Raw genomic sequence first — 27,347 nt, 5'->3', positions numbered from 1 at the left:
GAGAAACAGAGGAGGAAGGAAAGGTAATTGGATTAATTAGACAGGAGGGACGCACTGGGATCCCATCGCATTTGTCATTGCCACTCTCCCCTGGTGGGGAAATCTCCAAAAATAGGCACCCCCAATTTTGGGAGGGTACACTGATAGGCTGAGGATACACGAACAGTCTTAATACTTGTTAGCCATCGGTTCCTTTCCCACGTTTTTAAACCCCAGTATCTCCTACAGGAAAGGTACTCAGTCGCAGCCCTGATAAATATTTGTAGAGCAAATATTTAAAAGCTAATGTGGAAACCGCTCAATAAAAGGTTGATAAGGAAATGGAGGTCAGGTGATGAATATCTGAATTCAAGAGTCAGTATCATGAAAGTGGAACAGCCAGATAGGATGGAGCTCATGGAGTGGTGCACTGTGACAGACACAACATCATATCCTTGTAGAAATCTGAACCTGGACTGGATTAAACCTTTGGAGCTTACTTCCGGTTGATAAAACGAATGGCCGCTGGAGGACCAAGTCAGACACCAGCTCTGGGAAACAGACAAATCCACAAGGTAGGACATTCTACAGCTCAACTCACCAGCATCTTCAACAAGTCAATGACAAGGAGAAAAAGAGAGAGAAACACAGAGAAAGAGGAAGATTAGAGATGACTGCTTTGGATCTTGATCGAATTCCAGTTCAAACAAATAAGTTATACAAAGACAATTGGACAGACTGGAACATGTAATGTATGTTAAATGACTCCAAGGACTTATCATTTAGTCATGGATAATAGTAGTACCTATAGCTATGTAAGAAAGTCTCCCTATGGACGCCTGGGCGGCTCAGTCGGTTAAGCATCTGCCTTCAGCTCAGGTCATGATCCCAGGGTCCTGGGATCGAGTCCCACATCAGGCTCCCTACTCTGCAGAGAGCCTGCTTCCCCTTCTCTCTCTCTCTGCTGCTCTGCCTATTTGTGCCCTCTATCTCTCTGTCAAATAAATAAATATAATCTTAAAAAAAGAGAAAGTCTCCATGTTTTCAGAGATGCATATAAAAATAGAATGATGTGATAATTTGGGATTTTCTTAAAATACTTAATGCACACATCCAGGGAAGGGGAATCAATGAATACTGTGTGGCAAAATCTTTATTATCATGGGGTCTCGGTGATAAATATAAGGAGGATATACGCATTGGGGGACATTTTGTTGTTCTCCATGCTTTCACTTTGACACAGTTCTCATTCTCTTCAACAGTAAATACCTTGAAAGATGTTCTGACCAGGAAGAGGCATTTAAAGGGCTAAAAATGCTCTCTTATCTGATGTGGGTATTAGTTACACTAGTGTACACACTGGCAAAACTCATCAAACTATACACTTAAGATTTGTGCTTTTCATTGCCTTTGTTATATTGCATTCAAATAAACTAGCTTCCATCTTTAGCAGGCAAAATTAAATTAAATAAACACCTACATGAATAATTAAATGCAATGCACATCTGCTCCCTTGGCCCTGTGAGATGTCCCCACTTCAGAGATTCCTGAGAATTCTAGCATCCACTCTTTACCTGGTCTTCTATGTACAAATAAGCCATGACTCTCAGTCAATGGGAACACTATCTCCTTTTAGAGATTGGAAAAACTATTACCCAGTTTCTGGGGTGATGGGACTTGAATAAGAAGCAATTACAAGCTTTGGCCTTGAGTCATCAGCATCCCAGGGCCCTTAAAAGAAGAAATGGAGAAAAAATGGATGTGTTTTTAGGCAAAGGGAGACAGGTAAGCCTGGAGGCGGGCCTAAAGGGAGAGCAAACTTAAGACAAAGCCACCACAGCCTGGGTAGTGCAGTCCCTTGAGCATCCAACTCTGGATTTGGCTCAGGTCATGATCTCAGGGTCCTAGGATCAAGACTTGTGTCGGGCTCTGTGCTCAATGGGGAGTCTGCTTGTCTTGTCTCGCTCTCCCTTTGCCCCTTCGCTGCTCATGCTTTTTCTCTCTTTCAAATAAACAGATCTTTAAAAAAGAAGGTGAAGCCAACATTGCAGATATCACGTGAAGTGAAAAAAAAAGCGGGGAGGGGTTGACAGCATTGGACCACTGGCTCCAACCGTCACCGGAAGGCCACTCGAATGCTGGACTTTCTAGTTTATAAGAAATAAATTCCCTCTAAGCCTATTCAAATGAAAGCCACTTTAATTGATACAGCGATTATGTTCTGTACTATATGAGACCCAACAATGGTCATTTCTGAGTGGAAGAAGAGCGGACGCCAGACTCTTGAGCAAACAATACACAGTCTGGGCAGGGGTCTACGAAGTAGCCAGATACAAAAGCTCTGTCTGATAGGGACATCATATCCAGGGAAGTGCCTGACCAGAATCAACCCATTTGGCTTCATGTCCTTCAGTAAGTCTAATGGTAGTGGCAAGAATAGTTGGCTTAGGGGCACTGGGCGGTTCGGTCCAGGAAGTACCCCTGTTCTTGATCTCGGCTCAGGTCTTGAGCTCAGGGTCGTGGGATCAAGGTCAGGGTCAGGGTCCACTCTCAGTGAGTCGGCTTGAGATTCTCTCCCTCCTTCCTCTACTTCTCCATTATAAGAGAAATCAGAAACAAAGAAAAATAATAATTATGCACATTCTCAGACCACCGAATTGCACAGCTCGAATTACTGTCATCATCAGTTAGTGACACCTCGCCCCTTGCAGAGGAAGGGCCCCAGGGGTGAGCAAGGAAGGGAGAAAGTAACTGACACCCACGGCTGACACTGCAGGGCTTAGGAGACAGACGGCTAGAGATGAGCAATATCCTCACTGAATGGCCAGTTACAAAATGCAAAGCAGTCTGGGAAGCCCGGCTATAGTCCTGTTCTTTTCCTGATTCTGACTTTGGGCGGAGACGTCTGACTTCCTTATTTCCACAGGAGTCCTTTCAACAAGCCACTTTCAATTCCAATGCTTCTCTTCTTGAAAAATAAACACTATTTTCCATAAATATCCCATTTTCTCCAACTGGATGTCTCAAAGAGAGAGAGCGTCTGTCTTGCCTCTAGTAAAATTTACTTAGTAGGCAGAGAGGCAGGCAGGTGGTGGAGTGGGGGGGGGGGGGCAGGCTCCCCACTGAGCAGAGAGCCCCATGCAGGGCTGGATCCCAAGACCCTGGGATCGTGACCTGAGCCCAAGGCAGAGGCTTAACCCAGGCGCCCCTACTCTTATTTTTTACGTGTAAGAAATGAGTTTTCTGGGGCACCTGGGTGGCTCAGTGGGTTAAGCCGCTGCCTTCGGCTCAGGTCATGATCTCAGGGTCTTCGGATCGAGTCCCGCATCGGGCTCTCTGCTCGGCAGGGAGCCTCCTTCCCTCTCTCTCTCTCTCTGCCTGCCTCTCCATCTACTTGTGATTTCTCTCTGTCAAATAAATAAATAAAATCTTTAAAAAAAAAAAAAAAAGAAAAGAAATGAGTTTTCTCCGAGGGCAATATTGAAGCCACAAGGACCCCCGTCTGCGCGAGCATAGCTGTTGCATCGCTTGCTTCCACCAGAGGGCGCAGCGGCCGGTTCACACACCCGGAGTCCTGCAAAACTTCCCACAGAATGAACAGCTTCACAAAACTCACCGTTTCTCCCTCTTCCTGAGAAATCGCCACTTGCTTAAGACAGCTACGGTCTCCGTGACTGACATGCCGGACACTCATCAAGTGTCTCAGAGGGTTTTCCTAAGTGAAAGATATTGAGCCAAGCCCTCGGGTAGCGCTCGTGTGGTCTGAGAGTGTCGTGGGAGAGACGACGGTGTAGCCAATAATCGCGCGCGTAAACACACAGCGCCCAACTCTGATTTATGCTACAGGAAGAAACAAAGGCACCGGATTGTTAATGCCACACAGGAGGAAGCTGGGGAGGGGGAGAGGGGGGAGGATCGAAAGGAGGGAACGGAGCTGAGTTACGGAAGGGGGAGCAGGAGGCATTCTCCCAGACGGAAGGAACAGCAGATGAGAAGGCCTGGAGGCTGGAAGGATTATGGCACTTAGGAGAGACCAAGAGAGAGAGAAGCCAGAGCTTTCAAACAGAGGATGAGAACGAAAGAAAGGAAGAGAACTAAAGGATCCCATTGGTAAGTCCTTGGCTTCAAGAATCATTTATACAATGACCCTCAAACTTACATCTCTAATCACCCTCCCTCTGAGTTTCCTATGTATGTCCCTACTGGATATAGCCACTCAGTTCTTTCGAAGTCACACTCAAATACACACGCAGCGCTGCATTCATGGTCTTCTCTGGTTTGATCACCTGTTCCCTGAAAGCCTGTGAACAGGACTGGGCCATACATCCCCTTGCAAAACTCAGAAAACAGAAAAGAGTTCCTGAATCGTACTTTACACTTAGCTGCATGACAATGTGCCACCAAATCCTGTTCATTTCATCCGCCAAATCTGACCTTTTTTTCTTTAGATCAGTGATTCTGTTCTCCCAGTGTGGTCTCCAAGCTAGCCACATTGGCAGGCATATCCAGGGAATTTGTCAGAAATGCAAATTCTCGGGCCCCACCGCAGTCCCGCTGAATCCAGGGGCCCAGAAATCAGCATGTTAACCAGCCCTCCGGGAGGCTGGAAGTCCAGCACACTTGAAGAACCGCTGTCCTAGACCCACAGGCCCCCTGCCTCTGCCGGGAACCTGTTTGATCATTTCTGATCTGAGCTGCTGTGGCACTTCTAGAATTTTTCTTCCCCGCGTCAATGAAAGCCTCCTTTCAGGACAAAGCTCCACCCTGCCAAGTACTGTGATCTACTGGGATCCGCAGGAAACCGAGGACAGCAGAATCTCTGGGGGGTGGGACCAGATTAATTCTTTGAGAGCTTCGCTTTAAGGCCCAGACTAAGAAACATTCCAACCTGCAGCCCGGCTGATCTTTTCAAATGCAAATCTGGTCCTGCAATTACCTAAAACCAGCCAGGGTCAAGCCCACATTCCTGCCACCTAAGAGGCAAGCTTGTGATCTCATCCCAGCATTCAAAGCCTCACTCACTGCCCGCTGGGTTCTACCGCGCTGATGTCCGTCTTCAGTCCGAGGCAGGCCCGTGCTTTCTCCTGGCTTATATTCATCTGTACCGCTTGCTGTCCTGCCCGAAATTGCTCTGTGTTACCCCTTTGCTCCATAACCTTCCTCATAATCATTCCGTTATCTGAGCTCCAGCGTCCATGCCTTTGCTTGGGAAGTCTATCCTAAGTGCTTTGTCGTGGAAAGAGCAGGGTGGACTGCATACTGATTTGTCTCATCTCACTCCAGAAAGTCCTGATCTAGGAGTTTATGGCTCATGGATTTATTTACCTTTAATTTTATACTTATTTGTGATTATTTTACTCCTGTTTTTCTTCCTCCCTGGATTGTAAACTATAGAAGTTGTGTGCACGGGATGCACTAACAAATATTTACTAACTGATGGGACAACTCTTTGAGATGGGCACTAATGAACTAATGAACGTTCTCCTTAATATAAGGGGACACTGAGTCTACACAGTTTAAGCATCTTGTTCGGCTCACACAGCTGGTAAAAGGTGTGGCTGGGTTTTGAAAGCTGGTCAGGGATTTTCTAACCTCCAAGCCGTTCAGCAGGAGAGATTTCTAGTGCCGGATCCCAAGCCTGAGCTTTCTCGCTCAGGATTCAGCTTTGTTTGGTCCTTGTTAGAACTGGCTCAGCTTGAAGGCCACAGTTATTTCCTTTCCATTGAAATCACAATCTGCTCCAAGGAAATGAAGCTTATGGCTCTCAGGGTATAAAGGGCAAATGTGTGGGAGAAGCCAGAGATCAAACTGTCAAGAACACTTGTTATAGAATTTTTCATGAGCTAAATTCAAATGCTATCAGTGGGTCAACTCCCCCTTAGATTCAAAGGAGTGAGAACAAAGGATGAGGAGAAAGGCAGCTGTCAGTGCATAATCAGAGGCCAGATGGAATGGTCCAGGCCTTGGGATGTGGAGTAGACGCAGCCCAGGGCTACGACAGAGGTCACAAGAGAAGGCAGAGCAGCAGACGCTAAGAAGCTTTTCTCCCTCCAGCTCAAACGCGGGGGGTGGGGGGGGGCATTCAATTCCCTGTAGTTTAGCAGTGGGTCCCGTCCAGTTCCACTAGCTGCCCTTCCTCCTACTGATCCAGAGTGAGTCAAAACCCCAAGAGGTCACTTTCTCTTTCTCCTTTTCCTCCTGGGCAAAATTAGGAAGTTCAACTTGAATGACCTTGAAAGACACAATGCTGTTAGGATTGACTCGGGAGAGATAGGAACACACGTGGCTATTGGTAGTCGTTCTCAACATCAGAAGGATCGTGACCCTTTTATGCTACTCCTCCAACCCTACCTCATCTTGTTCCTGAAAGAAGTGCTTCAGGTCAGGTCCAGTTGGCTTTGAAGTCCTCATGGAACCACGAAGTTCAAAGCAAAATGAATCCAAAGCAGAGTCGATGCCACTAATATACTAACTCCCCAAACTGCGGTAAACTCAATAAACTATTATTACAGAAACAAATATCTAAAAGACAACTTGGGGAGCCTTATTTTTTTTTAATAATTTAATTTGTTTGCATGAAAATGAGTGATGTTTAATCGTCAATAATTAAATCAGAATAAACCCAGATTGCAGTTCCCCTCCACGTATTTGATATACATGGCAGAGCTGGAGCAAGACGTTTTTACAAGGTTGATGTCAGCACTAGGTGTAGTAGCTATGAAGCAGGACCAGCTGAAAAGCTTGAATAAATATAGCTATGATGTGCCTGGGCTCATGCTCGTTCCCCAAACTGCACCTGAAGAAATCTTCCCGGGACGCCTGGGTGGCTTATTTGGTTAAGCCACTGCCTTTGGTTCAGGTCATGATCCCAGGGTCCTAGGATCGAGTCCCGCATCGGGCTCCTTGCTCAGCGGGGAGCCTGCTTCTCTCGCTGCCTCTGCCTGCCTCTCTGCCTGCTTGTGTGTACTCTCTCTCTCTCTGACAGATAAATAAATAAAATTAAAAAAAAAAAAACTTTCCATCTCTTCATCCCCAACTCTGACCTGGGAAGCGGCTTTGCAACATGGCCCCCGGATTCTGTGACCTCCCTTCTGTTGAAACGTGGTCTGTGTTCCTTCCCCTCAAATTCGGGCTCTAGAAACTCCTTGATGAGCAGAATATGAAGTGACACTGTGCCAGTTGCCAGACTCAGGCTCTAAGAAACTGGCAGCGTCGACTCTGGGCCTTGGACCGCAGCCACCATGTTGTGAGGAAGCCAAGCAGCCGCACGTAGAGGGCCTGTGTAGGTGGTCCAGCTGACCGTCACCGCTGAGGTCATGGTCCACAGCCAGCACCAACTGCCAGACATGCCTGGCCCCCACTTTGCATGCTGCCCCTGATGACACCACGTGGTGTAGAGATGAGCTGTTCCCATCCAGCCCCAACCCGGTTTCAGCTCTAGGAGCAAATTAAAGGATTGTTGTCCTCAGCGCCTAAGTTTGGGCTGATGCGTTAGGCAGCAACAGGTGACAAGAACAGAAGCCTTCTTTGAATCCTCAGTCACTGCACCACTACCATCAGTGTGAGAGTCCTGAGGGCAGTTCACAATCATTTCCCCTCTCTCCTCCTTCTGGAATGAGATGGAAATGCATGTCCCACCTGCTCTGAATTTAGGCATGGCGTATGGGCTAGATCATGGCCAATGGAATGTGACTGGGAAACGTGTGTGCCAATTCTGGGCAGAAGCTTTAAGATCTACTGTGTGACCTGCTGAGTTCCCTTCCCTGTCACAGAAATGGTGGAAGCCCACTTGGAAATGAATCTCCCCTCAGCCAGACTTCCTGAAGGGACCAGGATGAGCAGGGCTGCATTGCTAACCCATGTTGGACAGATTAATTAGTTGCTCAGTGAAACCACTGGGATTTTTTTTTTAAAGTTATTTGTCTGCACAGCATATGACCAGGCTTTTCAATAGCAGCACTGCTGACATAGGAGCTAGATGATTCTTTGGGTGGGGGGGCAGGGGGTGGCGGGGGTGGGGAGGGAGACACGATGTCCTGTGCCTAGTTAGGGTGTTCAACAGCGTCCCTGGTCTCCATCTAGTAGATGCCAGTAACACCACCATTCCCATCTGAGGCAACCAAAAAAGTCTCCAAGCTTTGCCCAAGTGTCCTCAGAGGGCCCTAGTTGAGAACCGCTGACCTAGACTACTTCAGCTGTTGCAACCATCACCATGCAGAGCAAATGGCTTCCTCCTTATTCTTTGGAAGTCTTTCACAGATGATACTCTTATCATTCGCCATACTGACTTACAGTAGTCCCTTGGACTTGGTCACCCTGACGACTGTAAAGACAAATGGAAAAGTAGGGAAGAGCTACCTAGAGCTCTAGTTTTCTGTTAGTGATATTCCAAGGGGGTTGGAATTCACAGTCTTGCTAACAAGTTGACCGAGTTTAGGACCACCACAAGTGATTGCACAGTACACAGACTGCACAACAGTACCTAACCACAAGGATAAGTGGTGAATGAGATCCATCCCACAGCGTTTACTATGCCACTTTCACACAGAAGGAGGGAGTTCTTCTCATTCATCAATTTAAAGAAGAGCCTTTAAAACAAAACAAAACAACAACAACAACATAACTTCATGCCAAGGTCAGTCAATACCCGCCCTGACCCCAGGCTGTGGGGGAATCTGGGATAAATCCACATCAAATAGGACAGGAAAATCAAAGCTCCCCCGTCTGATGTTGACACAGGGGTTCTCTTTTCCTGAATCACGGAAAGAGGTGGAAAGCAAGTTCAAGCCACTGGACAAGAGTGAAAGAAACTCAAGTGAAGACTGTCTAGAATGAAAAGAAATGCAGTGAAAAATTAACTCTCCTTCCTACTCCGATCTCTGATATTCCCTCCCCAGGGCCAGCCACTGTCACGGGCTTCTTCTGTGGCTTCCAGAGAAATACTGGGCATATTTAGTGATAGCTGTATATAGGACTCCTTCTCTTTTTATTTATTTATTTGTTTGTTTGTTTGTTTGTTTTTAGAGAGGTGGGGGCGTGACAGAGGGAGAGAGAGAATCTTCCATCAGACTCCACGCCCAGGGCGGAGCCCCATGCAAGACTCCATCTCGTGACCCTGAGACTATGACCTGAGCCAAAATCAAGAGTCAGACACTTAACCGACTGAGGGAACCAGACACTCCCCAGCTCTTTTTTTTTTAAAAAACACAAATGTTGGGATACCAATGTTTGCACATTGTTTTTCATCTTCTTTCTGAGCTTAAACATACATCTTAGGCAGTGTGTCTTAGTATTACAAGCCTCACTATTTTAAAGAAGCATATTTAATTTTATGGATAGACCTACTTTATATAATCTGTTCCTTACCAATGGGCATTTCAGGTGTCTCCAAGCCTTGCTATTACATCACTGCTTAAATAGAGAGGCCTCTGGAAGGCCACTCTTTTACAAAAGAGTAAAAATTTTTAAAAAACTGCTTACTTCATAACAGGTTAACTTTACCAGGATTCCCTAAAATTGGTTAGTTATCTGAATAAAGCCAGCATCTCCATTAAATGACCCCCACATCCCTAAGCCCTAATACATGGGCCTGTGGCACTCTCTAATCTATGTAAATGAAGCAACAATTAGAACTGTTTATTAAAGTTTCCATGTAAAACGCCAACCAGACTGTATATATTAGTGCATGTCGAAATCAGCCCTTGTGTAAACTGTTTCCAAAAGCAAAACAGCCAGTAGGAATCCCTGCCTTCGCTGTTTATGAAATTTCCCTCTGGTTCTGCTCAAGCAGCTCTTCTTGAGGTCGTAAATTAGCTCCCAGAGTCAAACAGTTCAGGGTGGTGGCGTGGAAGTCCAACATCAATACCGCCAAGCCCCAGGGTCTGCCATGACTCCTCCCATCCCCTCCACTCCTACCACCCCCCACCCCCCACCCCGGTCCACCTGCACCCCACCTGCTCTACTCCTACACAACACACGTTACAATGCTTGATGGCTTCATCATACCAAGTTTGTGTTCCCGTCAAATGACCACTGCGTTCCAGCCCAACAGCGGAACAGTCTGACCCAGGAGCTCCCCCACTGACAACTTTCCATGCCTTACTCACACCACCCTTCCCAATTTCAGTCAGATCTAATCCAGAGAAATTCTTTGTTGGGAAGGCTTTACCCTCATGCACGCTCTCCACATTAGGAAAACACAGCTCATCCCCGTCACCAGTTTTTCCTTCCCTTTTCTTCTTGTCTTGTCTGCTCCTTTCCTCATTTGCTCGCTCTCTTCATTCTGACTGCCAAGTCAGAAATAGCCCTACTCAGGATCCAGAGGCATTCAGGAAATCCCCATGACACTCTCCCATCCAGGAAAAGGAAAAGCATATTTTTCCCAGGAAGACATCCAGATGGCCAACAGACACATGAAAAGGTGTGACCGGCGTCGCTCATCAGGGAAATGTAAATCAAAGCCACAGTGAGATATCAACTCACACCTGTCCGAATGGCGAGCATCAAAAAAAACTAAGAAATGGGGCCGTCTGGGTGGCTCAGTGGGTTAAAGCCTCTGCCTTCAGCTCAGGTCATGATCCTAGGGTTCTGGGATCGAGCCCCACATCGGGCTCTCTGCTCAGCAGGAAGCCTGCTTCCCTCTCTCTCTGCCTGTTTCTCTGCCTGCTTGTGATCTCTGTCTGTCAAATAAATAAATAAAATCTTTAAAACAACAACAACAACAACTAAGAAATGGTGAGGACGTGGAGGAAGAAGAACCCTCATGCATCGTTGCTGAGAGTGGAAATTGGTGCAGCCACTGTGGAAAACGGTATGGAGGTTCCCCCAAAAATTAACAGTTGAAATTCCCCCAAGTCCCTTTTTAAAAATATTACTCACCTCCAGATAAACCTGTCTTCCTCGGGGACCAATATTAATGATAATCGATTACTCACTAACAATGCTCCGAGACAGCACTGTTTCGTCACTTCTCACCGTAATTCAGTGACATTCTGCTTTCTTCATGAAGCCTCCTGGGCTGGAAATGACCTGCCCTCAACTGCAGCCTTTGAAAAATCGCTTTATCTCTCAAGCCTCTGCAGAGTGAATTGTTGCTTCCCCAGTCTCCCTTCCATCAAGTCGTTTTTATTGCCACTTTATCTGCTTATTCGTTTTGTTTTGCATTATTCGAATTTGAGAGACCGAGCCTTGTGAATACTTAGAAACCTCTCTGCCTGGAGCACATCTCTCTGGCACGTGGGAAATGCACAGCAAAGGTGTCCAGAAATGAAAGAGGTTTCTGTGGGTTGGGTTAGGAGCCGAAAGACCGTTTGCAAAGTGATCTCCTGGCCAAAATGCATTGTTTTTCGGACATTTGACTTATTGGTTTACTTATAACCAATAAGTATTTCAGGCAGCCTATTCAGACTTCTGCAATTCTTTAATAATGGCATATTTTTCTATAAATGAAAGTCAGGATCAAAGATCTATATCGAGGAGAAAGGAAGAACCCAGATGTGTGGGCCATAGAAAATTGGACTGAAAGTTTGGCTCTGGGATTCCTGGCAGCCAAACACAAAGGAAAATATGTTCAATTAGATGGTTCTTATTGCCTGGGAGGGAAAAAAACATTGCTTGGGGGAAGGAAATTTTTCCCGGTACTTCATTCTGAAACAAAAGCTCTTGTATAAGACTTCTCATAGGGGATGTTGAGTAGTCAAACAATTGACTCAGTGGGAATTTTGGGTGCATCCCTCATTCTTGGGACTGCTAATGGTCGTATGGTGAGAGGCAGAGGCAAAGGGGTTAAAGTGGTGAAGCTATTTTATCTACTTTTAAAAAAACAAAGATTATGGGGTGTCTGGGTGGCTTGGTGGTTGGGCGTCTGCCTTCGACTCTGCTTGTGATCCCGGGGTCCTGGGATCAAACCCCAAATCAGACTCCCTCCTCAGCGGGAGGCCTGCTTCTCCCTCTCCCGCTACCTCTGCTTGTGTTTCCTCCCTAGCTGTATTCTGTCAAATCAATGAATAAAATCTTAAAAAAAAAAAACCCACAAAAATTATTAGAACATGTTTAATGAATAAAACCCACGCAAAGGCCAACATAGCATCCTGGAAATAAGTGTAAAAATTGTTTTGCTGTTGTTACTGGTTTTGTCTGTTTGTAAAAACAATAAGGACATTTCTATCTCTGCTTTATGGAGGTTTTGAATGGGAAGTTGTAGACCACTGACTCAATATTTTTGAGGTTTAACATGCGTTTAACGAGTAGGATATTGGAAAGGGGCATTCCATAACTTGTATTTAATTACTGAGCCTTTGAGTTTACTGAGCCTGGATCGAGCCCCATGTCAGACAGTGAGCCCAACTTGGGGCTCGATCCCAGGACCCTGAGACCATAACCCGAGCCAAAGGCAGATGCTTAACGACTGAGCTGCCCAGGCACTCGAGCCTTGGAGATTATTAAAATAGAAATAAATTAAGATGATGTTTCTCCCCCAAAAATCTAATATGAAAAACTCAAGATTTTCAAAATCAAGGGTTTTATTAAATTTTGTTTTCCCCATATACATTGAGGGTAGTAATTCCATAAAATCAGAATCCTGTGTGGCAAATTAGCATACAACTAGAGCAGGTAGAGACTAACAGGAAGGCAGGAAGAGGGATTTAAAAAAGACCAGTCAACATCCTTGGAAACTTCCAAGGGGGCTATTTGGCTCCCACCATCAGAAGTAGATCAACTTCTAGATATTAACTAAATCCCCAGTTAATATCCAGGCTGCCTACCCAAGCCAAGATCAACTGTGCTTTAAATTTCATTTTAAATATTTAGGGGAAAACAAAAACAAAACAAAACAAAACAAAAAAATACAAGTGAATCAGCTGTAGAGCCAGAACATTAAATCATAGTACAATTTTCTAAATGTGTTTTTCTTACAGTTTGCCAACCTCTAGAAATCCCTGTATGTTCATTGTTAAGTATAAGATGCCATCATTCCTTCTAAATCTTTTCAGCATGAAAAAATTGATAGTACTGTTTTGCTAATTCTATTTTCTGCCAATCATCTCCAAAATATTCTCTTGAACCCGAGGGGTGGGGGGAAGTCAGATTTATGTACAGTGCTGTGAGCATGAGAATGTAAAATGTGGACTGCTTACCCCCAAATAGTTTACTAATGAAGACTTTTGAGTCACTCCCCATTATTGGCTTCTATTGATAGGGTTCTGTGCTGTTACTCCGCGAAAACAGGGGTGATGAGAAGACAAACTGCTAAGCAAAATATATCAAGAATATATTGGAGATTCGAGCAGAATTTGAAACTAAGCTGCCCTGATACTTCTTGCAAGGTCACTGTATGGTGAATCCATAATTCTTTTTTTGGTATTTAGCTGACCCAAGAGTACTCACAGCTAGGAACTCTAATCCAGGGAGAATACATTTAGAAAAGGAGGATGAAAGATATAAATGGACCTAATGCATCTCCCTCTACCAACTGTAATTCCAGTTAGGCTACAATCCCATGAGCGTGCCACGGAACAGAATAACATGACCACTATAGATGGCCCAGGGATAGAACCTAATATTTATTCATGGAATATTCTGGTAAGAGAGGGCATTGAAGAAAAAAATCAGGAAAGCTAAATGTAATAGGAAAAAATTAATCAATCAATACCCCTAAACTAAGTTTCCCTTGTCAACCTCCTGTTTCTTCTTATTCTATTTAACAACCATACCTTGGCCACCCAGAGAAACTTTGGTGTTTTGAACTCCAAAATGCTAACCCTTCACCAGTCCTGCACCAGTCATTATGCATTATGTATGAAGGTAAGATAATGGAATAAATTCATTTCTCAAATGTCGCCCGAACAGCAGAAGCATTCTTTTGAAGGCGGGATCAAACTGGTGTATGGAGTAATCAGGTTTTCCCTGAGCAACCCAGACTTTCTGCATGTCCAGAGAAAGGCAGAGTCAGCGAGAGGTGTTGGCCACCCCAAATCTTCTGGCAGAGTGGCCTGGGGGTGTTTCTGGTTTGACTTGGACATCATCCAGCCCTGAATGAGAGTATAGTTCGTGGGGGGGAGGGGGCGTGCAATCCGCCAATGCATGTTCCAGAAGCTCCCCGCTCTTGCTTCACCTTAAAGAGATACAGTTCAATGTTAAATGAAACTTCCCGAGGCCGGTGGATGTTTGCACTCCTTTACCTGTGAATCTGAACTCGGAGCAGACCACAGGAAGGGATTTGCAAGCCCTGGTGGGTATCATGTGATGAAGAAGCTGGTGTGATCAAACTTCACTCTGGGTGTGTGTCTTCTGCCCCCACGCCCTGCCGTCGCTGCCACATACAAGTGTGCTCCCAAGTTTTAAAAGGGGCTGGAAGTCAGGGTCTTCCATGTCTTTTTTTTTTCTTTTTAATATTTTATTTATTTATTTGACAGAGATCACAGGTAAGCAGAGAGGCAGGCAGAGAGAGAGGAGGAAGCAGGCTCCCTGCCAAGCAGAGAGCCCAATGCGGGGCTCGATCCCAGGACCCTGAGATCATGACCTGAGCGGAAGGCAGAGGCTTTAACCCACTGAGCCACCCAGGCGCCCCAGTGTCTTCCATGTCTTAAAATGTGCAAAGGAAGATTTAAGAGACGGAGGTAAGATGGTGCAAAGCCTGAAGCTAGGTTAGAGCCCCTTGCTGGTGCAGATATCATGAACGCCATTAAGGAAATGCGCAGAGTGTGCATAATGAAACTACTGCTTGAGAAAGATATGAGAGGAATGGCACGATGTGCCGAGACTGGGATTTCTGGGAAAGAAATACAGCAATTCTTCCAAACTAAAACATAAGGAAAAAGAGACAAGACAATATAGCAGGAAATACATAGTCTTGGTCTTCAGGGTGCCTCAGAATCACTTGGAGGGGCTTGATAAAATATCTCTGGACCCCACCCCCAAGGAAATTGGGTAGGTCTGAGATGACACCCAAGTACTTGCATTTCTAACAGGTCCCAGGTCAGGCTGATTCTGTTGGCCCAGGGACCACACTTTTTCAAGTAAGAGGGCTCTCGACGCTGGCAGATTGGAGGCTGAAACCCTGGGCTGCCATCGCTGGCTTGTGAACCTTTGGGAAAATAATCCAGACCCTCTGAAATTGGTTTTCCCTCCCTAAATAAAGATAACAATGTGTACTGCATAAGTGTGTTGTGAAGATGAAAGGAAAGAACATATTTAAAGTACCTGAGACCCAATAGGGACCTTACAAATACTTCTGTTTCCCCCACCCCCTGAAGGCAGAGGTCAGGGAACCGGAATCCTGACCCAGGCCGGGCTCCAGGAAAAAGGACAGGGCTCCGCGTGCCCAGAACCAAGAGCCGTGTTTCTCAATCCCGGGCAGGCATCAGAATCAACGGGGGTGCCATGGAGAAGTGGAAATCTCCAGGCCCATCCTCCACTCAAAGCACCGAGTGGAGTCAATGGGCTGGCATGGTGCCTGGGTGACCTAGAGCAGCCAGGATCGAGCCCCGTGGCATAGAGACAGGAAAGTCTGATATTTCTGAGGCAGCGTGCTAGACGGCAGAGACCAACTGGTGGCACACGGCACTGGAAGGACAGCAGGGTGACTGCAAGAGCCGTAAAAGGGTGGATTAGGTTCCTTGCGGAGGAAACAGGGGAGCTGGGAGAAAATCCCTCTGCATGTGTGCTTAGGTGACCCAACCGAGTTGAACGTGAAAAAAGGCAGATGCACGGATCGTAACTAACGCCTAAATATCCTGTGATGACAGCCCCTCACCTGGGGGAAAGGCTCCGCTCTGCGACCAAATGGATTATGTTGATTTCTCAGGGGGACCAAGATAGGACAAAGGTATGAAGAGGAGCGAGAAAAATGCTGGAAGCCCTAGATCCAGACACAGCAGTCCCCAGGTCGGGTCTGCTCTCCCCAGATCAGTCCCAATAGTGGAAAGTGGAAAGTGATCCACTAAGCCACATCAACAGGAGCTATGAACAGAGGGTTGTTTTTTTTTTTTTTTTTTCGGGGAATCCTTCCTCATTCTCCTCTTTCCCTGCCCTCAGGCAGCACACAAGTGTGTTCCTCAGAATGTTCGGCCAGGGAAGGCTGCAGGTGATACAGCTTAAGTGAAAACTAGGAAAAATGACACATCTTACAACTCACCCTTGACTATGCCCAAGGCATATTAACATACTAGTACCTCCAGAAAGCTCCCTTACTGGAAATCCCTATTTCACTCAACACTTCCACAGCGTGCCTCCTGTAGCCGATTCCGGGGAACGCGCAGTCGGAAACACTGCCCTCCGGCAGCATCCTTGCCTGCCACACCCTCTCCCCGCCCCAGCACCCAGATCCGAACTGGAACCTGTAGTGTCCGAAGACAGAGACGTTCGGGCGCCCAAAACACCTCCTGCTTGAAAGAACACGTCTGTGGGCTTTCAGATTCACAGCGTGGCCTGTGTGGCAGTCGCCTTTCATCACTGGACTGGTTCAACAAGTGGATAGGATGTTTCATAACAGGGGCACACCTGCCTGGCACTCTCCACCCCCTGGGGAGATCGGAACACACACACACACACACACACACACACGCACGCGCGTGCATACACACGGGAGCCGGATGGAGACAAATTCTTAGTGTGAAAGAGAAAATGACCCAGTCAAAGTCCTTGAGAAGGAAAATAAAATTGCAAGCGATGACTATGAAACCACAGTATGCTGGCTGGGTGAAGGCCCATCATTCAGCTGGCTTGTTTTCCAGCAAGCTAATACCCCCTCCTTGGAATTTCAGCTTGTAAATATATTTATAGCTGCTCAGACACAATATGCCGGATGCTAAAAAAAAAAAATTAAAAAAAAAAAAATCCACTTAGTCATTGTTCCTGGTGAACCAGTTTTGCAAGAGTTAACCTAATCCCTCGCACAAAGCTGAAAAAGGTTTGCCAAAAGGTTTATTAGGGAAGAGGGTGCTCTTTGCCTAAAGGTTAGCTGATTTCAATCAGGTGGGTACAGAGACAAAGTATTATTTACGTACAGGGTGAACTGTTTTTGATCTAACTAGACATGGAGGCATTGCACAGTGTCCTGGCTAGTCCCCATGCTAATTGACACCTTGGTCCTCTGTGCAATTGCACAGAGAGCCCTGAGAGCTTTGGCTTCTTGTTCTCTGCTCCACCCATCCTCTCTGGTCCAGGTCCCACCACCTGCTGAAGTGGGAGTTTCCAAATCAGTTGTGCAACTTTTCCTATCGACTTCTCGAGTGATTACAGAATTTTAAAGCAATTAATCTAGATGGGACTCCCCTAGGTGGTAAGTCACTCGAGGGCAGGGTCAAGGGCAGCTCTCGAACTTCTAAGAGGAGGCACACAAGGCAGAGATGTGACGAGAAGAGAGCAGTCAGAGTCTGTACTGGGGGACTGGACATGAAATGCTGGTGGCATAAAAAGCGCATTGTTTATCCTTAGAGGATGTGCTACAGGAGGATTAAAAAAAATTTCTCTAAGAATTATTTTGGTAAAATTCAGAAAAATCAGAATTGCTCATATTACAGATTGAGAATGCCAAGGCTGGGGCACCTGGGTGGCTCCACTGGTTAAGCGTCTGCTGTTGGCTCAGGTCATGATCTCAGGTCCTGGGATGCAGCCTTGTGTCGGGCTTCCTGCTCAGTGGAGAGTCTGCTTCTCCCTCTGCCCCTCCCCTTGCTCATGCTCTAACTCTCTCTCTCTCTCTCTCAAATAAATAAAGGGGGGGGGGGGAAGAATACCGAGGCTGCTGAGTAGATAGAGGTACCAGGAGGCAGCACGTGGAGGGGCAAGAAGAAGCCGGCAGAGCCCAACAAACACCCCTTAGTGCCGGACAAGAAACAGAACTGACTCATCTTGGCACCGTGGTGCTTAGCACAGCGTCTGGCCCAGATCTGTTGACACGAGGGCACTGAGCTGGGAAGGGAGGATTGAGAAGACAGGAGGGAAGACAGGAGGGAATGAAGAGAAAGAGGTCCGAGAGGAAAGCGGGAGAAGGAAGAGAGGAGCAGCAGAAGAAGAGAGGAGAGTGAGGAAAGATGACACATTTGACGCCCCAGCTGGGATTATTCGCGACATTTATGGGGCTTCTGAGAGTTTCGGTTATTTTTACCCTCTTGGCCAAATACAGTTGTGGGAGCTTAATACGATCGCAGTTCTTGGTTTATGAAACTGGACTTCTTTTTTTTCTGGTTCTGAGATGCTTTCTAGAAGTGATTTAACACAGTGATTTAACGGAGATTCTGCCGCAGGCCTCCCGCTCCAGGGACGCCCTCTCTTTAGACACAAAGGAAAACCTGCCTTGCTTTCGCAGACTTTTCCACCAAAAGCATTTTCCTGGGAACTGTCCCCTAACGAGTTCTTTCTGTCCTTCCAAACTCTGGTTTAGCTGATGGGAAGAGACGTGCGAGGCCAGTTTTAGTCCCCTCCGCCCCCTTGCCTGACTCAGAGATACCAGTCGGAAACGCATGTTTGATAGCTCGGTCATTTCCACTCTCGAGGAGAAAAATGTCACAAGCCCTGGATGGTGAAGTGACCAGATGAACAATACAGGACAGGCCAGAAAGAGACCAGAGCGAGGACAAGGGCCACCCTGAAGGCTGCTGTGACCCCCACACCCTTCTAATATAAGGCTCCTTTGTTTCAGTGAGCGGTGCCTTCTGGGCAAGAATGGGCCAATAAAAGGCAAACCATCTGTGCATGTGCTTCTCTCAGATGTCCACAAAAATCCCCATCGTTGTTACCTTCTGGGAAGCTCAGAATGTTGTCATTGTTCCCAATTCTCGGTCCAAAGATTTGCAAATTTAAGAGCATGGTATTGAGTTTTTAAACCTCATCTACTATTGTGGAATAATAATGTAAGCAAGACAATGCATGTAAACCCATTGTGTAAGTGTGTTATTATTTGTCTCCTTCCAAGTAAAGAGATGGAGGTGAAAGTGAGGTCAGGGTGGGGGCTGGGAGGGAGAGGCTGGCCCAAAGAAGTTCTAGAGCCTCATCACAGTTGGCAGTGGCTCCTTTTAATACACCCAACTCTAGCCACTAAAATCGTTCCACAAGTACATGGGGTCACTGTGCTAGTTTAAGGGACCAAACAGCACTGGTCCTATCTTTCTAGGGGTCTAAGCTTGGTGGTGGAGACAGGTAAGTGAACAGTCTCAGTGAGCGTGTTCATTCCGGCAATGGGAGGTGAACACAGTGTGAGCGTTAATCCTACCTATGAACTTGACTGGGCTACGAAATTCCCACAGAGATGGTAAATCATTATTTCTGGGTATTCTGTGGAGGTGTTTCTGGAAAAGACCAGCATTTGCTCATTGCAGATTGGTAGATTGAGTAAAGAATGCTGCCCTTCCCGGGAAGGGCCTTATCCAACCCGCTGAAGGCCTCGGTAGAACAAAAAGTTGAGGAGGGTGAATTTGATTTGTCTGTTTGAGTGAAATACCCATCTTCTGTCCTCAAACCTCAGCTCTCCTGGTTCTGGGGCCTTCAGGCTCTGACTGAATGACACCACTGGCTTTCTTGGTTCTCTTCCTGGCCTCCATCGTTGCATGAGCCAATTCTTATAATAAATCTTCTCTTATATATCTCAATATATCCTATTGGTTCTATTTCTCCAGAAAAGCCTGACTAACACATAGGAAGATGTGGGAGAATATGTAGGGACTGGAGCAAGGGTGAGTGGTCAGAGAATCCTTCTCAGAGGAGATGACTTATATAGTTTCACCTTTGGTGTCCCTCACGAGTCTCGTGACTTCCACCACAGAGCAAGAATGGGTCTAGAAAGTGATGAGAAAATAACCATTCTTGGATTCGCTTGGCACCGGGCACCAGTCCAGGCTGCCTGCGGTTAGCATGTGACCTTTGACAATCCACCTGCGAATGGGTAAGCTTTCCTGTCGCGTTTCATCACTGATTCCTTTTTCCTTGGAGAAAAGAGTGATACGAAAGTGTTTTTGTTAAAAGAACCATTGCTTGCAAATGGCTTATCGACTACATCTGGGTTGACTGAGCCCGCAGCAAAGGAAAATTTTCAACAGGAGAGCAGCGTGAAGGACCGTGGCCTCTGTGGTGGGAGCCATCTCTGCGACGATGCTCAGGTCATTGCTCCGCATCTCTGTTTGCGCCATGGTGGTTCTGAGCCAAGGGTCCATTGGGACGGCCGCTCACACTGGAGCACTCAGCAGCTTGGGCACCCAGGGAATGAACATCTCTCAACACACTCTATCTCCTTTTCTCCCCCGTCTGTACTGGAGAAGACCCTGCTCACAGTTCTTCCTGTTCCTCTAACTGGTCGCCAATCTGTTATCTCAAAATTGCCTTGTAGCCAAGGAACACCCAGATGAAGCACAGAGCATGACGATAGCCAAATCAAAACAGGGAAAAAAAAAAAAAATGAAAGAGAGAGAAATAGAAAAAGAGGAAAGGTCTGAAAAGTAAGCTTTCAACATAAATACCACTAAAATGTTGCAGAAACAGAAATCCTCATTAAAGGGAGTTGAAATGAATGACTTTTTTTTTTTTTTTTCTGAGAAATATTTAGGTTCATTGTGAACCATACAAAGGAGCAAAAGACCAGCGACTTCGGGAGGCTATTACCTGCTTCCTTAATGGCTTTAAGTGAGGTAGGTTCTCTTCCAAGGTCAACACACAGGCCTTAGCAATAGCTTCCCCTCTGTCCTTCGGTCCGGGTCCCTGTGGTGGGTAGGAACACTGGCAAGGACTGCCAGTGTCATCATGTACTATGAGACCATCCGTGGGTGGTAGAGTTTAAGGTGGTGCATTCATTCTACCTCCTCTTACTCTAAAACCCCTATTTACAGAAGGACACACTGCCCATCTGTCTATATAACCCTTATTTTTTCTGAATTAGCCTTCATTTTCTGCAACTTATATTTAAACAGATATGACATTTAAAATTCTGGACATAGTGGTATAAAGGTGGAACAGATATCCCCAGAGTGAAGTATCTGAGAAAAAGAATGATTGGAGGGGCTATGACTAGACACATACTAAGTGGGTAAAAAATGATGAGCAGAAAATTCATAAGAAGAAATCCAAACTGCTAGTAAACATGTGGAAAAGATGTTCAACCCAACTAGTTATCAAGGGAAATGTCTACTTAAACAATAATGAGATACTCTAATAGTCTGGGTTTTCTGGAGAAACAGAACCTATAGAAATATGTAGCTATACATGGAAATAAATACATTTTATAGAAATTGGTTCATATCGTTGTAGAGGCTGAGATGTCCCAAGTGCTGTGGTCAACAGGCTAGAGACCCAGAAGAGCTAATGGTCAGTTCCAGTCCAAGTCAGAAGGCCTGAGAACCAGTGGTATAACTTCTAGCCCAAGCACTATTGTGAAGGCAAGACAAGACCCAGGTCCCCATTGGAAGACAGTGAGGCATGGAAAGAGGATTCTCCCTTATTCTGGATTCTCCCTTATTCTTTCTTCAATGGAGTGGATGAGGCCCACCCCACGGGGGGCGGGTGGTGGAATTTACTATCAAATCAAATGTTAATATCATCCAGAAACACTTTCCCAGACACATTCAGAATAATGTCTAACCAAATATCTGGGCACCCCATGGCCCAGTCAAGTGAGCACATAAAATTAACCATCACAGATACTATTTGAAAACTCCAAATTTTTCATGTAAAAAAAGTGAGCGTTGGCAAAGTGTGAAAAGAATCAGAAGAGTATACAAATTGCTTGTGGGAATATAAAATGGTATCACCTGTTTGGAAAGCCATTTGTCAATCTCTAGTAAAGTTGAGTGTGGGCATACCACACATTTATGAAAGACTTTCATATTTATACAAGGCCAGATGTTCAAGGATTCACTTTATAGCACTACTGATAATACTAAGAAACATGTGGTTGTGTATCATAGAGTAGATTTTTTAAAAGTAAACAATCTACATGCAGCAATATGATAAATCTCAAAAACTGAAAAATGATAGGTACAGTGTGATAGCATGAGTGTAAACATTTAATGAAAATGGTAGACTAATACAAAATATTATTATATTTTTTTTCCTGGATAGATACATATGGAGAAAATTATTTCCAAAAACAAACGTGCATAGGGCTGATTCACACCAACTTCAAGATAGTGCAAACCTCTGGAATACAGAAAGGCAGAGAGAAAGAGTGTGTGGGTAGGGGTAGGAGGGAGAGAGAAGTGATAGGAATTGGGTGATTTGGCTGTAACTGAAATTTTACTTACAAAAAAAAAAGAGATTTGGCAGCATGCTAATTTCTCTTAAATCTAAGAGCTGAGTATTTAGGTGTTATGTTATTTTCTCTACTTGTATGAATATTTGAAATTTTCCAAATTAAAAATAGAGTAAATGAATTAAAAAGCAGTATTGTAGTAAGATCCCATAAAATATAATGAGTGATTAAATAAAAGGATATAACATTAAAACAATATGGAAGACTGTAGACCAAACTATTAGTACTGGTTATCTTTGGGACAGGTCTTTAAGGGTTTTATTCTCTACTTGCTAAATTTTCCTTTTGTTTGAACTTTTGCCATGACTGTGGATTACCTATATAATAAGAACAGCCAACCAAAACGTTGGAAATGGGCAGAGAAGATGAAGATGTAAAGAAATTTACATAGAGGCCCTTACTCAAAAAACACCCTTAGGCCCCCCTCCCCTTGGTGTCATTTTTCTAAGAGTAGGCCAGAGGAAAGAAGGAATGCGTTTATATTCTTAGAAGCCAATAACTAGCTAAACCCCAATTTTGCAATTATGCAACACCAGCTGCCATTTCTGAACATTCACAAAGAGCTAAAAAAAGGGCTCATTATGTTCCTCTGAAATCTGCTCCTCATCCTGTATTCTCTGTCTGGATGAATGTCGCCACTAGGCTCACCAAGCCCAATCAATTCCACCACCTTAATAACTTTTGTGCCCCATCCCCCACTCTTGTCTCAACGCCCTCATTTGAGTTCAAATCATCTCATTGATTGGCTTTTCCTCCTGCCTTAGGGCTTCACCCTTGGAATCCAACCGGCCAACAGTACTCAGGTCAATCACCCTTTTATTTGTTCATATAAATCCCTTCCTCAATTAATTATCTCTACAAAACGTGCCCATGTTTCTCATTACTGACAAGATAAAATGCCAACAGCTTCAAAGTCCTAAAGACTAGCTCCTGCCTACTTCTAGGCTGACCTCTTTCCAGGCACCCATCAAGCCTGTAATTTCTCTGTAGTTACCTGTGGTTTCCTGGGCTTTACCCCATGTCTTCCTTAAATGTTCCATGGCGGGGCTTCCCCTGCCAAGAATGCCATGCCCCTCTCCACCCAGGAGCAGTACATCAACTTTACCAGTCCGCTCAGCCCAACATTTTCCTTATGAACATGTTCCTGATTCTTACACAAACATGCACGCGCACACTCACCTGTCCATCTGGTCACAGAGCTTAGCTCTTTCCACTGCCTTCCTGTTCTTGTTTTATGGATTTAATAATTCTACAATTGTCTCTGAGTATACTGAATAGAAGCTGTTGGTTTTAATTATGTAGTTTTTATTTTTTTTTTAAAGATTTTATTTATTTATTTGACAGAGAGAAATCACAAGTAGATGGAGAGGCAGGCAGAGAGAGAAAGAGAGGGAAGCAGGCTCCCTGCCGAGCAGAGAGCTCGATGCGGGACTCGATCCCAGGACCCTGAGATCATGACCTGAGCCGAAGGCAGCGGCTTAACCCACTGAGCCACCCAGGCGCCCCCTAATTATGTAGTTTTTAGTTGGTGTCTGTATTTCTCAAATTCCATTTCCACAAGGATCAATTTGTTTTTCTTGGGTTACCTTATTCATACTGCTGGTTTCCCAAACATGTCTGATAATTCTACATTCCACTATTCAATTTGCTTTTCAATTTCTAATTTTTTTTTTAAAGAATCTCTTATCTGCTGATAATGTCCCTTTCTTTCTCTTTGGTATAGAGGTTGATTTCATTTTGTATATCTACACTTTTATTTCAGGGAAGTATGGGGAAGCACAATTCATATGTACAAATGTCCTGTCCACCACCCTGGATCAGAAAACCAGCTGACCACCCTAGAATCCGCTAAGTCAACAGACCTTTCCTAATCATGAAGAATAGGCAAACAGACAAATCTCTCAAGACCGAAAATATTTAAGAATATAAGTTGAGAATATTGTAGTAAAGCAATAATTATTTATATTAACTCTGAAGCCTGCAGGGTAAGCTTTTTCAAGGAAGAGGCTACCTCCACATCTTTGAACCACAGTGCCTAACACAGTGCCTCACCAAAAGCATGACTCAATAAAGAGTTGTTAAATAAACACAACAGAAGTTCTTTTTTTTTTTTTTTAAAGATTTTATTTATTTATTTGACAGAGAGAAATCACAAGTAGATGGAGAGGCAGGCAGAGAGAGAGAGAGAGAAGCAGGCTCCCTGCTGAGCAGAGAGCCCGATGCGGGACTCGATCCCAAGACCCTGAGATCATGACCCGAGCCGAAGGCAGCGGCTTAACCCACTGAGCCACCCAGGCGCCCCGACACAACAGAAGTTCTTGAAGCAATCCTCTGGCTTTCTTTTGCTGTGATCCTATCTAAACTAGAATATGGCTCTAATCTAGCTTCCTTTTTATTAACTGGGAGGTAGAGAAATTAGACCAAACCAAAAGTACAAGAAATACGTGTGGAGTAGAAATTCCTACTTCTCTTGTGTCGAGGAATATATTTTCTGGCTAGGTGAAGCTTTGTGACTGAGTGTGGACAGAAAGGAACACACTGAAGGGGGAAATTCAGTTTGGAGGTCTGAGAAGAGGTGGAGGACCAAGCGGTGAATCTGAGAAAAAGAGTTGACCACAGAATCCAAACCATTTGTGTCTTGGACATCTTTAGCCTTTCTCCTTTTCTACCCAGAATTCCCTAAGAAATAATCATCAGTGTGAACCCTATACCCTCTTCTTCCTCTCCTATACTTCCACCTACTTACTGGTTTTTAATCCCAAATTCAACACTTACAGTCCACAAATATGGAAATTTGGCCAAAGACTACACTTAATGTATGTAATAAAACAAAATCTAGGGCTGGAATGTCCAGGAGATTACAATCACATTTGAGAGCCCCAGAGTAAAGTCTTGATTAATGAACAAAGATTCAAGAGGCACAGCCATTCATCTGAGACAAAGTAAGAGTATATAGTATCTTAGCTGATATATAGTATATAGAGTATATAAAGAGAGTATATAGTATCTTAGCTGTCTTTAGCTGGAGAGCTATTTTGTGGATAGTGCTAAACAGCCATTTATTCCTTTCACAGAGGGGAAGAAGGACTAGCTTTAGCTGAGTGTCAAATATCTGAAACTATTCTGAGGAAGAAGTTATAATAATGAACAAAAAAGACCGTGCTCGAAAAGTTTAAAGACTAGTGGCAGGATGCCTGGGTGGCTCAGTTGGTTGGACGACTGCCTTCAGCTCAGGTCATGATCCCGGAGTCCCGGGATCAAGTCCCGCATCAGACTCCCAGCTCTATGGGGAGTCTGCTTCTCTCTCTGACCTTCTCCTCGTTCATGCTCTCTCTGTCTCTCTCTCAAGTAAATAAATAAAATCTTTAAAAAAAAAAAAAAAAAGACTAGTGGCAAATACAGACCAGTAAATAGGGCAACTGCAAGAAGGTATGATGTGTCCTCCAATAGGGGGATCCCCAGGCATTCTGGGAACATAAAGAGGAACACACGCTTGCAGTGAGGGGTCAGGGAAGTGTTCCCAGGAAAAGTGAGAGTTTCTTTAAAATAGAAAAGATTAACACATGTTATCCATGATAAAGTCTGGGGGAAGTTATAGTAGAAAAGGGAAAGAGAATCTCATGACAGAGGGAGCAGCCCTGAGGTCAGAAGGAAAGAAAGGTTAAAAAAAAGTCCTACTAGGACCCCGTTATGTCTAGGATATTATCTGTGAGGCGGAGGGTGGTGAGACCTGCAACAGGAGAAATGAGCAGGAAAACCACCAAGGCACTTCGGCCTTCACACTAGAGAGCTTGAACTTGATGAGGAGGGCGGTGTGGAGGGCAAGGAAACGTTTGGTGAGATGAAGCAACAAGATCTGATTTGTATTTCAGGACGGTCTTTATGGCTGTATTGTGTAGAATGGATTAAGCGTTGAAATTGATTGGGCACCTGGGATAGGGAGCTCGAGGGGGATTGTGTGGAGCAACCTCGGGAGAGTCGAGAGTGGTCCTAGACTAAAATACTAGCAGCAGATCACCGAGAAGCAGATGGAATCCATTCGAAAGCCATATCTGTGGCAGAATCAACAAGAGCAGGGAAGAGAACCTAAAGCCACCCACTAAGTAAGCCTCTTTTTCAGGGTGCAAGGGCTGCAAAATGGCCAGCTATTCACAGTGGGATCTCCTTGTGGACTCTTCCTATTTCCAACCTGTTTCTCCTTCATGTTCCTCATTGTCGAGTCTCCCCTTTCCATAAAGGGGATATTCTTTTAACAACTCTGCTGCCCTCTCCATCTTCCCCTCCAACCCAAATATTGGTCTCTCATGTCCCCTTCTTGCCCACCCCAGTCCTACACACAGCTCAAAGCTAAGGGGCTCCTCATGGAGTTGCCTCTTGAGGCCTTCCGTAGAAAAAACAAGGACAGCCCTTGACTTCCCAGGAACTTGGGAAGAATGAAGGGCAGTTGAGGGAGACGGAGAGGGATTTCCAGGCAACTGATCTCTTTTAAGATCTTACCTCCACTGGGAGTGGGAGTCAGTCCTGTATCTTGATTTATCCTACCCATAACCCATCAGTCACTACTGATATAATTGCACGTGAGTTCGTGGACACACAAAGTGTTCAAACGCACACATCCACTTCCAAAGGACAAATGCTAGTTCTCAAAGATAGACACTCTGTGAAATGATAAGGGAAGAGCTCAACATCTTCCTAACAACCTCACAGCTCGCAAGGCCCCTCTCTTACACAGTAGAGTCGGTGTTTTATTCCCTCCTCAGCTTTTGAGCGGAACTTCTTTCACGTTGGCCGCAATAAGAAAGGACCCATTGCCAAACCTGGGTAACACCTCTCCCTGGTCACTTTTCTCGTGGTCGCTATTCAGAGCTTCGAGATTTCGTGTCCTAAAGTACTTTGTGAAATTCTTCTTGCAAATTGCTTATCATCCTCTGTTTCTGTCTGGGATGAAGAATGGTAGGTTAGTCTTACTGTTTTAGATGTGTCTGTTGGTCCTGCTCTTCTGGCCAATAATGGAAATTACTTAGTGGCAGTGCAATACTATGGAAAGGACACTCATTAATGTAAGACCTTGCCTTAAAATGTTCACTAACCTAATACTGAGTGAACTTTTTCTCTGAGCCTCAGTTTCCTCATC

General features: G+C 45.1%; 1 protein-coding gene across 5 annotated transcripts in view; it reads right to left on the bottom strand.

Annotated features, from left to right (window-relative positions):
- The window catches only part of TMC1 (transmembrane channel like 1), a 352,389-nt gene that overhangs the window by 193,091 nt on the left and 131,951 nt on the right, over positions 1-27,347 (bottom strand). For 2 of the 5 annotated variants that reach the window (XM_045065102.1, XM_045065104.1), the window contains exon 1: positions 3,596-4,010. The exons of 2 other annotated variants lie outside the window; for them this stretch is intronic. The gene's annotated coding sequence lies outside the window, so the exon portion shown is untranslated. Of the gene's footprint in view, positions 1-3,595; positions 4,011-27,347 lie in introns of those variants that run through there. One more of the 5 variants, XM_045065105.1, reaches the window with a different exon arrangement.

The sequence above is a fragment of the Mustela putorius genome, unplaced genomic scaffold (assembly GCF_011764305.1).
Source record: "Mustela putorius furo isolate JIRA1106 unplaced genomic scaffold, ASM1176430v1.1 tig00003854_pilon_pilon_pilon, whole genome shotgun sequence".
Lineage (NCBI taxonomy): Eukaryota > Metazoa > Chordata > Mammalia > Carnivora > Mustelidae > Mustela > Mustela putorius.
This window is presented reverse-complemented; position numbering and strand designations above follow the sequence as displayed.